The sequence below is a fragment of the Coregonus clupeaformis genome, chromosome 26, assembly GCF_020615455.1.
Source record: "Coregonus clupeaformis isolate EN_2021a chromosome 26, ASM2061545v1, whole genome shotgun sequence".
Taxonomy (NCBI): Eukaryota; Metazoa; Chordata; class Actinopteri; order Salmoniformes; family Salmonidae; genus Coregonus; species Coregonus clupeaformis.
The window spans coordinates 48221315-48233679 of record NC_059217.1 but is presented as its reverse complement, the minus strand read 5'-3'; the positions used below and the strand labels follow the sequence as shown (position 1 = coordinate 48233679).

Genomic DNA, 12365 nt, shown 5'->3' with positions numbered 1-12365 from the left:
TAGTAAGTATAAGCTGGAAATAGCCTAAGAATTGTTGTTCACTAGTTTACTCCAATTAGGGAAGGGGTGGTGGGATTGGAAAGTAATAAAGGGAAATATATATATTTTTTAAACGATATGTATGTATGTATGTATGTATGTACAGTAAGGGGGAAAAAAGTATTTGATCCCCTGCTGATTTTGTACGTTTGCCCACTGAAAAAGAAATGATCAGTCTATAATTTTAATGGTAGGTTTATTTGAACAGTGAGAGACAGAATAACAACAACAAAATCCAGAAAAACACGTCCAAAATGTTATAAATTGATTTGCATTTAAATGAGGGAAATAAGTATTTGACCCCCTCTCAATCAGAAAGATTTCTGGCTCCCAGGTGTCTTTTATACAGGTAACGAGCTGAGATTAGGAGCACACTCTTAAAGGGAGTGCTCCTAATCTCAGCTTGTTACCTGTATAAAAGACACCTGTCCACAGAAGCACTCAATCAATCAGATTCCAAACTCTCCACCATGGCCAAGACCAAAGAGCTCTCCAAGGATGTCAGTGACAATATTGTAGGCCTACACAAGGCTGGAATGGGCTACAAGACCATCGCCAAGCAGCTTGGTGAGAAGGTGACAACAGTTGGTGCGATTATTCGCAAATGGAAGAAACACAAAAGAACTGTCAATCTCCCTCGGCCTGGGGCTCCATGCAAGATCTCACCTCGTGGAGTTGCAATGATCATGAAAATGGTGAGGAATCAGCCCAGAACTACACGGGAGGATCTTGTCAATGATCTCAAGGCAGCTGGGACCATAGTCACCAAGAAAACAATTGGTAACACACTATGCCGTGAAGGACTGAAATCCTGCAGCGCCCGCAAGGTCACCCTGCTCAAGAAAGCACATATACATGCCCGTCTGAAGATTGCCAATGAACATCTGAATGATTCAGAGGAGAACTGGGTGAAAGTGTTGTGGTCAGATGAGACCAAAATGGAGCTCTTTGGCATCAACTCAACTCGCCGTGTTTGGAGGAGGAGGAATGCTGCCTATGACCCCAAGAACACCATCCCCACCGTCAAACATGGAGGTGGAAACATTATGCTTTGGGGGTGTTATGTGCCTTTTACTGAGGAGTTGCTTCAGTCTGGCCAATCTACCATAAAGGCCTGATTGGTGGAGTGCTGCAGCAATGGTTGTCATTCTAGAAGGTTCTCCCATCAACACAGAGGAACTCTAGAGCTCTGTCAGAGTGACCAACGGGTTCTTGGTCACCTCCCTGACCAAGGCCATTCTCCCCCGATTGCTCAGTTTGGCCGGTCGGCCAGCTCTAGGAAGAGTCTTGGTGGTTCCAAACTTCTTCCATTTAAGAATGATGGAAGCCACTGTGTTCTTTGGTACCCTTCCCCAGATCTGTGCCTCGAAACAATCCTGTCTCGGAGCTCTACGGACAATTCCTTCGACCTCATGGCTTGGTTTTTGCTCTGACATGCACTGTCAACTGTGGGACCTTATATAGACAGATGTGTACCTTTCCAAATCATGTCGAATCAATTTAATTTACCAAAGGTGGACTCCAATAAAGTTGTAGAAACATCTCAAGGATGATCAATTGGAACAGGATGCACCTGAGCTCAATTTAAAGTCTCATAGCAAAGGGTCTGAATACTTATGTAAATAAGGAATTTCTGTTTTTTATTTGTAATTACATTTGCAAAAATGTCTTACAACCTGTTTTCGCTTCGTCATTATGGGGTATTGTGTGTAGATTGCTGAGGATTTGTTTAAATTTTTTCCGTTTTAGAATAACGCTGTAACGTAACAAAATGTGGAAAAATTCAAGGGGTCTGAATACTTTCCGAATGCACTGTATTTATTTCAGCACTCATCCATTCCATCCGTCAGACAGCCACAGATCAACACATCTTTCATGGAAAGAGCAGGGGGGATGTTGTCCTGTAAGGAAATTAGGAGAGGAGGAGAGGAGGAGAGTGGTGGAGGACTCTGTCCTGTAGGGAGAGGAGGAGGAGGAGGAGGAGGAGGAGGAGGAGAGGGTGATGGTGGTGGAGGACTCTGTCCTGTACGGGCAAGGCTGTTTTTCCTTCGCCGCTACACAGCCAGCCAACGCTCATTTAAAAAGCTCATTAATAACTACACTGAGGAGGAGGGGAGGAGAGGAGGAGAGGGGATGAAACACAGCCTATCCCCATCCCCTCCTCCTCCCCTCTCTCCTCCACCCTCTCTCCCATCCCCTCCTCCCCCTCTCTCCATATCCCTTCTTCCTCCCCCTCTCGCCTCTCATCTCTCTCTCCTCGTCTCATCCTCCTCTCTCATCTCTATCCCCCTCTCTCTCCCCATCCCCTCCTCCCCATCTCCTCCTCCCCCTCTATCCCCCTCCTCTCATCTCCTCTCAGTAGTTCAGTAATTGGTCTCTCTAGCTCATTCTTATTCAGAACCCAGTAGAACCAATTAGCCACAGTCGTCCTAACCCTGACTAGACTAGCTAACCCAGTAGAACCAATTAGACACAGTCGTCCTGACCCTGACTCTCTCTCTCTCTCTCTCTCTCTCTCTCTCTCTCTCTCTCTCTCTCTCTCTCTCTCTCTCTCTCTCTCTCTCTCTCTCTCTCTCTCTCTCTCTCTCTCTCTCTCTCTCTCTCTCTCTCTCTCTCTCTCTCTCTCTCTCTCTCTCTCTCAATTCTATTTCAATTTTAATTTAAGGGCTTTAATGGCATGGGAAACATATGTTTACATTGCCAAAGCAAGTGAAATAGATAATAAACAAAAGTGAAATAAACAATACAAAAATTAACAGTAAACATTACACTCACAAAAGTTCCAAAATAATAGACATTTAAAATGTCATTATGTGCAAAGAGTTGGTGTGTGTTCTTCACTGGTTGCCCTTTTCTTGTGGCAACAGGTCAAACATCTTGCTGCTGTGATGGCACACTGTGGTATTTCACCCAATAGATATGGGAGTTGATCAAAATTGAGTTTGTTTTCGAATTCTTTGTGGGTCTGTATAATCTGAGGGAAATATGTGTCTCTAATATGGTCATACATTTGGCAGGAGGTTAGGAAGTGCAGCTCAGTTTCCACCTCATTTTGTGGGCAGTGTGCACATAGCCTGTCTTCTCTTGAGAGCCAGGTCTGACTACACTCTAAAAAGAAAAGGTTCCTGGTGTATCCTTTAGGAGTTCCCCCCACCCCCCTATTATTATTAATAATAATATGCATAAGAATAAACACAACATTTTAGTTGTAAGTGATTATTATGATTTTAGTGGCAAAGCAGAATTAAGAAATCTAAATATGAGATAAATATATATATATATATATATATAGATAGATAAACTCCCATGGGGTTCTTGGAAGAACCTTTTGGGTGCAATTGTCAGTGCCAAGAACCCTAAGGTTCTTCTAAGAACTTTGAGGATCTTAGAAGAACCCTTGTTGAACCCCTAATTTTTTGAGTGTACGGCGGCCTTTCTCAATAGGAAGGTTATGCTCACCGAGTCTGTACATATTTCCTTACATTTGGGTCAGTCACAGTGGTCAGGTATTCTGTTTTTTTGTTGATTCTTTCCAATGTGTCAAGTAATTATCTTTTTGTTTTCTCATGATTTGGTTGGGTCTAATTGTGTTGCTGTCCTGGGGCTCTGTGGGGTCTGTTTGTGTTTGTGAACAGAGCCCCAGGACCAGCTTGCTTAGGGGACTCTTATCCAGGTTCATCTCTCTGTAGGTGATGGCTTTGTTATGGAAAGAATTTAACGGCTCTTTTCTGGATTTTTCATCATTATCGCCCTAATTCTGCTCTGCATGCATTATTTGGTGTTTTATGTTGTACACTGAGGATATTTTTGCAGAATCTCAATTTGGTGTTTGTCCCATTTTGTGAATTCTTGGTTGGTGAGCGGACCCCAGACCTCACAACTATAAAGGGCAATGGGTTCTATAACTGATTCAAGGATTTTTAGCCAGATCCTAATTGGTATGTCGAATGTTATGTTCCTTTTGATGGCATAGAAGGCCCTTCTTGCCTTGTCTCTCAGATCGTTCACAGCTTTGTGGAAGTTTTATTTTATTTTTTTATTTTACCTTTATTTAACTAGGCAAGTCAGTTAAGAACAAATTCTTATTTACAATGACGGCCTACACCGGCCAAACCCGGACGACGCTGGGCCAATTGTGCGCCGCCCTATGGGACTCCCAATCACAGCCGGTTGTGATACAGCCTGGAATCGAACCAGGGGGTCTGTAGTGACGCCTCAAGCACTGAGATGCAGTGCCTTAGACCACTGCGCCACTCGGGAGTTACCTGTGGCGCTGATGTTTAGGCCGAGGTATGTATAGTTTTTTGTGTGCTCTAGGGCAACGGTGTCTAGATGGAATTTGTATTTTTGGTCCTGGTAACTGGACCTTTTTTGGAACACCATTATTTTTGTCTTACTGGGATTTACTGTCAGGGCCCAGCTCTGACAGAATCTGTGCAGAAGATATAGGTGCTGCTGTAGGCCCTCCTTGGTTGGGGACAGAAGCACCAGATCATCAGCAAACATTAGACATTTGACTTCAGATTCTAGTGGGGTGAGGCTGGGTGCTGCAGACAATCGCCAATTCGTTGATATATATGTTGAAGAGGGTGGGGCTTAAGCTGCATCCCTGACTCACCCCGCGGCCCTGTGGATTAATACGTGTGTTTTTTGCCAACTTTAACCGCACACTTGTTGTTTGTGTACATGGATTTTATAATGTCGTATGTTTTTCCCCCAACACCACTTTCCATCAATTTGTATAGCAGACCCCTTTACGCCGTGAAGGCTTAAGATAAGGTTTTCTGGGTCTCTATGTGTTTGGTTGGATAGGTTTCTCAATTTCTTTCTTAGGTTTTTGCGTTCTTCATCAAACCATTTGTCATTGTTGTTAATTTTCTTAGATTGTCTGCTTGACATTTTTAGATTTGATAGGGAAGCTGAGAGGTCAAATATACTGCTTAGGTTTTCTACTGCCAAGTTTACACCTTCACTATTTCAGTGAAACGTTTTGTCCAGGAAGTTGTCTAAAAGGGATAGAATTTGTTGTTGCCAAAAAAAATTTGAGATGGTTTCCACACTACTTTCCTTCCAGCTATAGTATTTCTGAATATTATTCAGTTCCTTTGGCTTTGATGCCTCATGATTGAGTATAACTCTGTTCAAGTAGACTGTGATTTTGCTGTGGTCTGATAGGGGTGTCAGTGGGCTGACTGTGAACGCTCTGAGAGACTCTGGGTTGAGGTCAGTGATAAAGTAGTCTACAGTACTACTGCCAAGAGATGAGCTATAGGTGTACCTACCATAGGAGTCACCTCGAAGCCTACCATTGACTATGTACATACCCAGCGTGCGACAGAGCTCTCTCGCTCTCTCTCTCTCTCTCTCTCTCTCTCTCTCTCGCTCTCTCTCTCTCTCTCTCTCTGAAATAAACAATAAAAAATGAACAGTAAACATTACACTCACAAAAGTTCTAAAGGAATAGAGACATTTCAAATGTCATATTATGGCTATATACAGTGTTGTAACAATGTGCAAATAGTGAAAGTACAAAAGGGAAAATAAATAAACATAAATATGAGTTGTATTTACGATGGTGTTTGTTCTTCACTGGTTGCCCTTTTCTTGTGGCAACAGGTCATAAATCTTGCTGTTGTGATGACACACTGTGGTATTTCACCCAATAGATATGGGAGATGATCAAAATTGGATTTGTTTTGGAATTCTTTATGGGTCTCTCTCTCTCTCTCTCTCTCTCTCTCTCTCTCTCTCTCTCTCTCTCTCTCTCTCTCTCTCTCTCTCTCTCTCCCTCTCTCTCTCTCTCTCTCTCTCTCTCTCTCTCTGTCTCTCTCTCTCTCTCTCTCTCTCTCTCTCTCTCTCTCTCTCTCTCTCTCTCTCTCTCTCTCTCTCTCTCTCTCTCTCTCTCTCTCTCTCTCTCTCTCTCTCTCTCTGTCTCTCTCTGTCTCTCTCTCTCTCTGTCTCTCTCTCTCTCTCTCTCTCTCTCTCTCTCTCTCTCTCTCTCTCTCTCTCTCTCTCTCTCTCGATGATGGTTTGACATACTAGACAGGGTGAAGTTCTTTATGTGCTATATAATATGTGTCATATTAAGGTGTCAGATAAGCTGTGAGTCAGTCGTGATTCAGAGAGAAAGATAATTCTCGAAAACCTTAATTATTGAACCGGCTGTGTATCGTGGTGTGTATGTGTGTGTCGCTGCCTGGCAACATGAATAATGCAGTGAGTCTGCCCCTACTTCAAACAGAAAACTGAACAAAGCAACACAGTAAATACAACAACAACAACAACAACAACATTATTCATTAGTTAATTAGGAAGACAAAACAACAGTCTGCATACCATCGGTAAAGTAGTGCACTATATCAGGAATAGGATGCCATTTGGGATACACAGTGAAGGAAAGATCAACTCTTCAGAGACCTCACAGTATACACAGTGAAAGAAAGATCAACTCTTCAGAGACCTCTTGCAGCTGCAGCTCAGGGTTCTATAGTCTGCAAATATACAATTCATGGGTTGCATGTTTTGTCACAATATTGTTTTTGAACATTCGTTTTGGACTGATGCCCGACTGAGCATTCTACTCAATGCATCGTCAACGAGCGCTGATGAAGACTTCATTAAAAGTGCATTACAGTGGCTTGGAAATACAATGCCATTCAAAATGAGGCAAATAATTAGTAGGAAAAACCTTTTGTCATCATTTTGATGTTGCCAGATTGACTTTAGATGCAGCATAACGTTAGCTAGCTAGCTAAGATTGAGGGGAGGCCACCGGATTTTAGCTAGGTAACGTTAGCATTGCTAGCTATTTTTGACTAACTTTGCTGGTATCGTATCTGAAGATTATGTCTTTGTTAAATGTTTTTCATGAAGAAATGGAATGTGTTTATGTTAGTATCAAGAGGGAATGTTTTAGGTGTAACGCCATATCCAACAGACCGGAAGTGTGTGTAGACAGGGGAGACTGGGGATTGGCCAGAAGAGGGAGCTTCATTGTTTATAAATAGGGGGTTAAACGAAGAAGAAAGGGAGAGCGAGCAGCCATTCGGAGGCGTCGCTCTCCGGGTGTCATGTCACCTGTCATTTATGCTGTAACCTCGTGATTTTAATAAAAGCCTCTAACACGATGCAGCATAGACGGACTCTTTGTTGACAGCACTAATGGCCACCATTCACCCGATACGACATAATGGCGCCCAACGTGGGGCCCGGTTTGCGTCTCTTCCTTGTTTCAGTCAACCGCCAGGCTAACTCGCTTTGAAGCATGGCCAAAAAGGGTGAGTGTTTCTTACCGCTTCGGAGTTTGTTAGATTTGATACGACTTGTGTACACTGGAGAGATGTACCATACGACCTTGCCTCGGGTGGCGTTGTTGCTGTTGACTAGAGTCTGCTAAAATGTTATTCCATTGGTAACGGGTGGCAATGGGAAATTTAGAGCATTAAGATAGATTCCATTGGTAACGGTTGGCAATGGGGAAATTTGGAGCATTAAGATAGATTCCATTGGTAACGGTTGGCAATGGGGAAATTTAGAGCATTAAAATAGATTCCATTGGTAACGGGTGGCAATGGGAAATTTAGAGAAGGCCGATATGCATTCATCTTTAGGGCACTGTACCGCTTTAAGACCCCGGGTGGGCCATTTTAGATAATGGGCTGGCAAATCCGTTTGCTCGATAGAATGGGTGGACGGTGGGTTTCTTTTTTTAAAGAGAGCTCGGATTAATGAGGTTTATCTGATTGTGATTATGATTTGACTTTCGTCCGACGGGATGTCTGATTGGGTTTGATTTCTCGGTGTAATGGTCATTAGTCCCGGTAGCAAAAACGGTAGGAGAAATAGGTTCAAAATAACTAGGGCAGTGCGGGGTATGTCTTTGTGTAGTAGGCCGCAGTTAGCTAGAGGCTAAGGCTAATGTTAATGCTAAATGGGAGTGTGTTTCATGCTACATGGTACATCGTGGCTAAGACTAATGCTAAATGCTAATTGTGTTGTGTGCTACATGTTAATGTATCCTTAGAGACTCCATTGCGATGGATTAAAGTCTCTTAAATTTGTCTCTGTGTGTAAGTCAGGTTATATGTTTTGTGAGCGCTGTTAAATGTTGTTTGACTATAAGGGGGAAACGGGAGGTACAGCTGGACTGTTATTCTGTCTGTTTGGGGAGGGAGTAGAAAATCTTTCTTCCACGGTGAAAAGGTATTTTTGAATGGCTGTGCGCATGCGTTTAATTTTGCGACACTACACTACAGAAAGGGGGAGTTTATGGCACGAGATTAGGACACGTTTTGGTTTACGGCACTAAACTACAACACGAGGGTATTGTAAAACTACAAAACAAAATGGTGGGTTAAGGTCATAGGTCCCATTTGGCGTTACCCTGCAAGGGGGAAATGGACACAGACAAAGAGGAGAGATTTTAACACGAGTATTTTTAGTTTCAACGGCGGCTGGTTAAAGATGAAACTTGTTTTGTGACCTATTGAATTTATACATTAAATATATGTTGGCGAAGTATAATGAATTGAATTAAATAATTAAAAGACGATTAAAATTAAATAAAAATGTTTTTGAGCGATCTATTTAGTTCTGAGTTTAGTCTTAGAGTGAATAATGTAGAACGAACGAATATTGAATGGTTGGAAATACTCAGTGATTGCATTAACTACTAAAAGCTGTTTCTGTGTCTTTGTTCCATTGTCATGAGAGACAGGAGAGAGGAGGGGCTAACGTGTGACTGACGTGCGTCACGTGACAAGGTGTGACGAGGCAGAGGATCAGATATCAGGCTAGTTCACAAAAATCATCCCTTACAAAATATTTGATGACGATTTCACATAGGCTTGGCAAATGATTCATTAAAAAATTGCATTTTGGATGCTCTGTGTATCACTGGGGTTTGATGGGAGTTGTGTTGGGAATCAAGGATTGACATTATTCTGTAAATTTAAGATAATTAGACGCTGATAGAGCAAGGGGTTATGGGAATTGGAGTATTGAAGGGTTAGAGGCTTTGTTTTTGGGGGATTGCTTTGAAGTTGACTAACTACATGCAATTGTATTTGATGGGTTGTGGTAAGATAGCCAACACTAATTGATAAATTGGTGACATAGGAATAAAAATTGGTTTTAATTATTCATGATTTTTAATTGATTTATTTGGAGTTGTTTTGGATTTATTTGGAGTTGTTTAGGTTATATTAATAATTAGAGGGGGGGAAGCCTTAGGCTATACAGTCTAAAATAAGCTAATTCATAATAAAGGAATATAAAAGGGTTGTTACAATGGGGAGAAAGGACAGCAAGGCTAGATGAAGGTGATTACACCGATTGATATGGGGAAAAATAGTAATCCTTTAACTAAAGTAGTGTTAGAAAAACTAATGGCAGAAGTTAGTACACCTTTCTCACATACGGATTCAGCAAAAAGTACAGCTTAGGGATGTTTATCCTCAGCTTTCAGTGATCATCCAGCCGGGTGATTGTTGCATCAGAGATGAAGATGAATAATAGATAGAGGGCAAGCAGAAACGACGATGAAGATGAATCCAAAACTCCAGAAGGAAGAAAATGAGATGTCTGGAAGAGAAGAGTGAGGTTAAAGAAGACGAGGATGATGAAGATGAGAGTGATGATGAAGAGGTCATGCATGGGTGGATATGACTCTGTGATCAGATGGAAGTTGAAGGAAGAAGGATACACGAGATTTGATCTCTGATGGAAGTTGAAGATGAAGAAAGCGATGAAGATTTGGAGATTAAAGGTGCTTTATGTTCAAGAGGATTTTATCCTACAATGACTAGCAAAGAAGAAATAGAGGGAGATATAGACCGATGCTTATCATGCCTGGATAAAGCAAATAGTTTAGAAGTAACACAGCTGAAGATACAGAAGAGGAGAAACTGCTGAGAGGATCCCAAGAATTGGAGAAGAAGAAGGAGAAGATACGTTTTGGTTATGAAGAATCAGAGTGAACCAAATCAACAATCACTGTTACAGCTTCAACTGAACAATATCAAATGCAATTGTACCAGCCAAGGGGGTACCAAATGATTCATATCCAAAGCCAGTTTCTGGACAGACACAGAATTGAAGAGGACGAGAAGAAATAGGAGGAGGAAGATTTCAGCTACACTTCCAGCAACTTTCAGAAGACTGCTATAATTGTGGACAGATTGGGTACTTTACCTGTGATGAAAATGCGTCAGGAGGAAACAACAGAGGAAGATAAAGGAGCAAGTGAAGATCACCTGTTAGTGCCTAGAAGATCCGGAAGGGGGGTATCAGCTGAGAGCATCGATTAGAGAAGAAGAGAAAATAGCTAACAATTGAAGTAAAAACAACCGACCATTAGAAGTGATGGTGAATAGTGGAAAAACTTATCTGGGTTCAGCCTGAAGAGGTTAAACATCTCACTAATTGATAACTAATTAGGATAGGGATTTGAGGTAGTAAAACAGTTAATTACTCTTAAGGTACTAATATTAGAAGATACTGTTATTGCAGTGTTGGGAAGAGATGCATTGTTTAAATTGAATTGTACAATAAGATGTACACTAGACGACTGTCTATTAGACAATCTGTCTGAAAAGTTAAAAGGGGTGACTGTTTATTCTGGGTTACATTCTTACACTAAGAGATTTCAGGCTAGGCTAAAAGGTGTTTAGTCGTTTGCCAAGTCTGTGTGTAATGAGTCAGAAGCAGGTGGGGAACTTTCCTAATCACATATTCCAAAAATTTGGTGGAAAGGGATGTTGTGAATAAATCAGTGGAACAAGTTTAAATGTTAGGAGGAAAAGATTAGATTAAAATAAGTTAGGAGAGCTAGGTTGAAGGAACTCTAAGACAGTAAGCTAAGTTTCAAAGTTAGTAGTAAGACAGAGAGAGAACAGTGAGGAAGGACGTTTTAGAGTTTAGTGGGAAGATATGGTAGGAGGTTAGATCTGTTAGGGGCAGATGCATTGAGAAAGTATGTGTTGCTGAATGATAAGAGAAGATTGAGGGTGATTGAGTATCTATAGTTACAGTTCCCAGCAGGAAGATCAAGGTAATTATAGGTGTATTTTTTATAATCAAAATTTTGAAAGTCAGGAATTAGAGATAGGACTGAGAGTGGGAAAAAGTGACACTAGTGGTGATAGATGGAAGTACAAGCAAAGACAACTTTTCTTTGGAAAAACTAGGAGTAACTAAGGACATTAACACTTCAGTTTATTAGAACAACAGGGAGAAGCAATTTAACTCTTTCAACATTGATAGTTATTAAAGCCATAAATATATCGCATTTGATTATAAGGGAACCAATACAGCACCAATGTTAGGGAAAAATACTTATTAGGGTTAGGATGGGGACGTTCCTCCCATATGGAGAGATAATTATGGAGAATAAGTATTGTTATCAGGACCAGGAGTAGAAGCTGTTGCACCTAGTCAAAGGAGGGATAGTTTGTACAACGATATGAAGTGGAAGAGGTTAGGAGTGACTGTTCACTTATTTGGCGTAATGTTACAGAGAAAGGTCAGGGAGAATATATGTGTACTTATCTAGGGCAAGCATTAGAAGTTGTTCCGGTTAAGAATGATTGGTTAAAAGGGCTATGTAATTCGTAAAGTGATGCCTATAATGGAAGATTTGAAATCTGTTGAAGCTTCCGCAGTCACCGAAGGAGTTCAGGAAGAATATGTTACAGTAGTCACTCCAACAGTGAATAATACACATAGGATAATGGGAACTTTTGCACTAGAAGTAATTAGGGTTGATACAGCAATTAAGTCAACTACTTTAATGGTAACTTTGGAAGGGATTAATGATACGATGGCAATAGCAAATGTAGGAAGTATGACACCGACAACAACTTTTCTGAAATTAAAGGGGGTAGCAAGAAGGACTCAGGGTTTATGTTACGGATGGAGAGTGCTGTCAATGATAGTACGAATAGGGTTAAAATAGGAGAGCAGATAGTAGTAGAGAGAATATAGATTCATCATGGAGGACAGGATGAGGTCTTTGATTTTAATGACAGACAAGGAGAGGTATCTGATCAGTACCGCTCGTTCTTCTGTTGTGGAAATTAGAGATAGATTAACTCATTCTGTAAGATCAGTGAGGAATCTTGAGGGTCCATGTCTGTTGAGAATTCCAGCACCAAACATGTTAGACGGTCGCGCGGCCTCTATCAGGTATGGGTCAGTCTTATGCTTTGTCATGACTGTGGTATCAGCAACAGTCATTGACAGATAAAATAATGTCGTTGTCAGAACAGTGGTTTAAGCCTAGGTTTAAGTGTTCTTGGTTAAATGAATTACCCTATGGGAATTGTTAA

General features: G+C 41.3%; 1 pseudogene; it reads right to left on the bottom strand.

Moving 5' to 3' along the window:
• Positions 1-5778: 5778 nt before the first annotated feature.
• Positions 5779-12365, bottom strand: part of LOC123481936 — an 89955-nt pseudogene continuing 83368 nt past the window's right edge.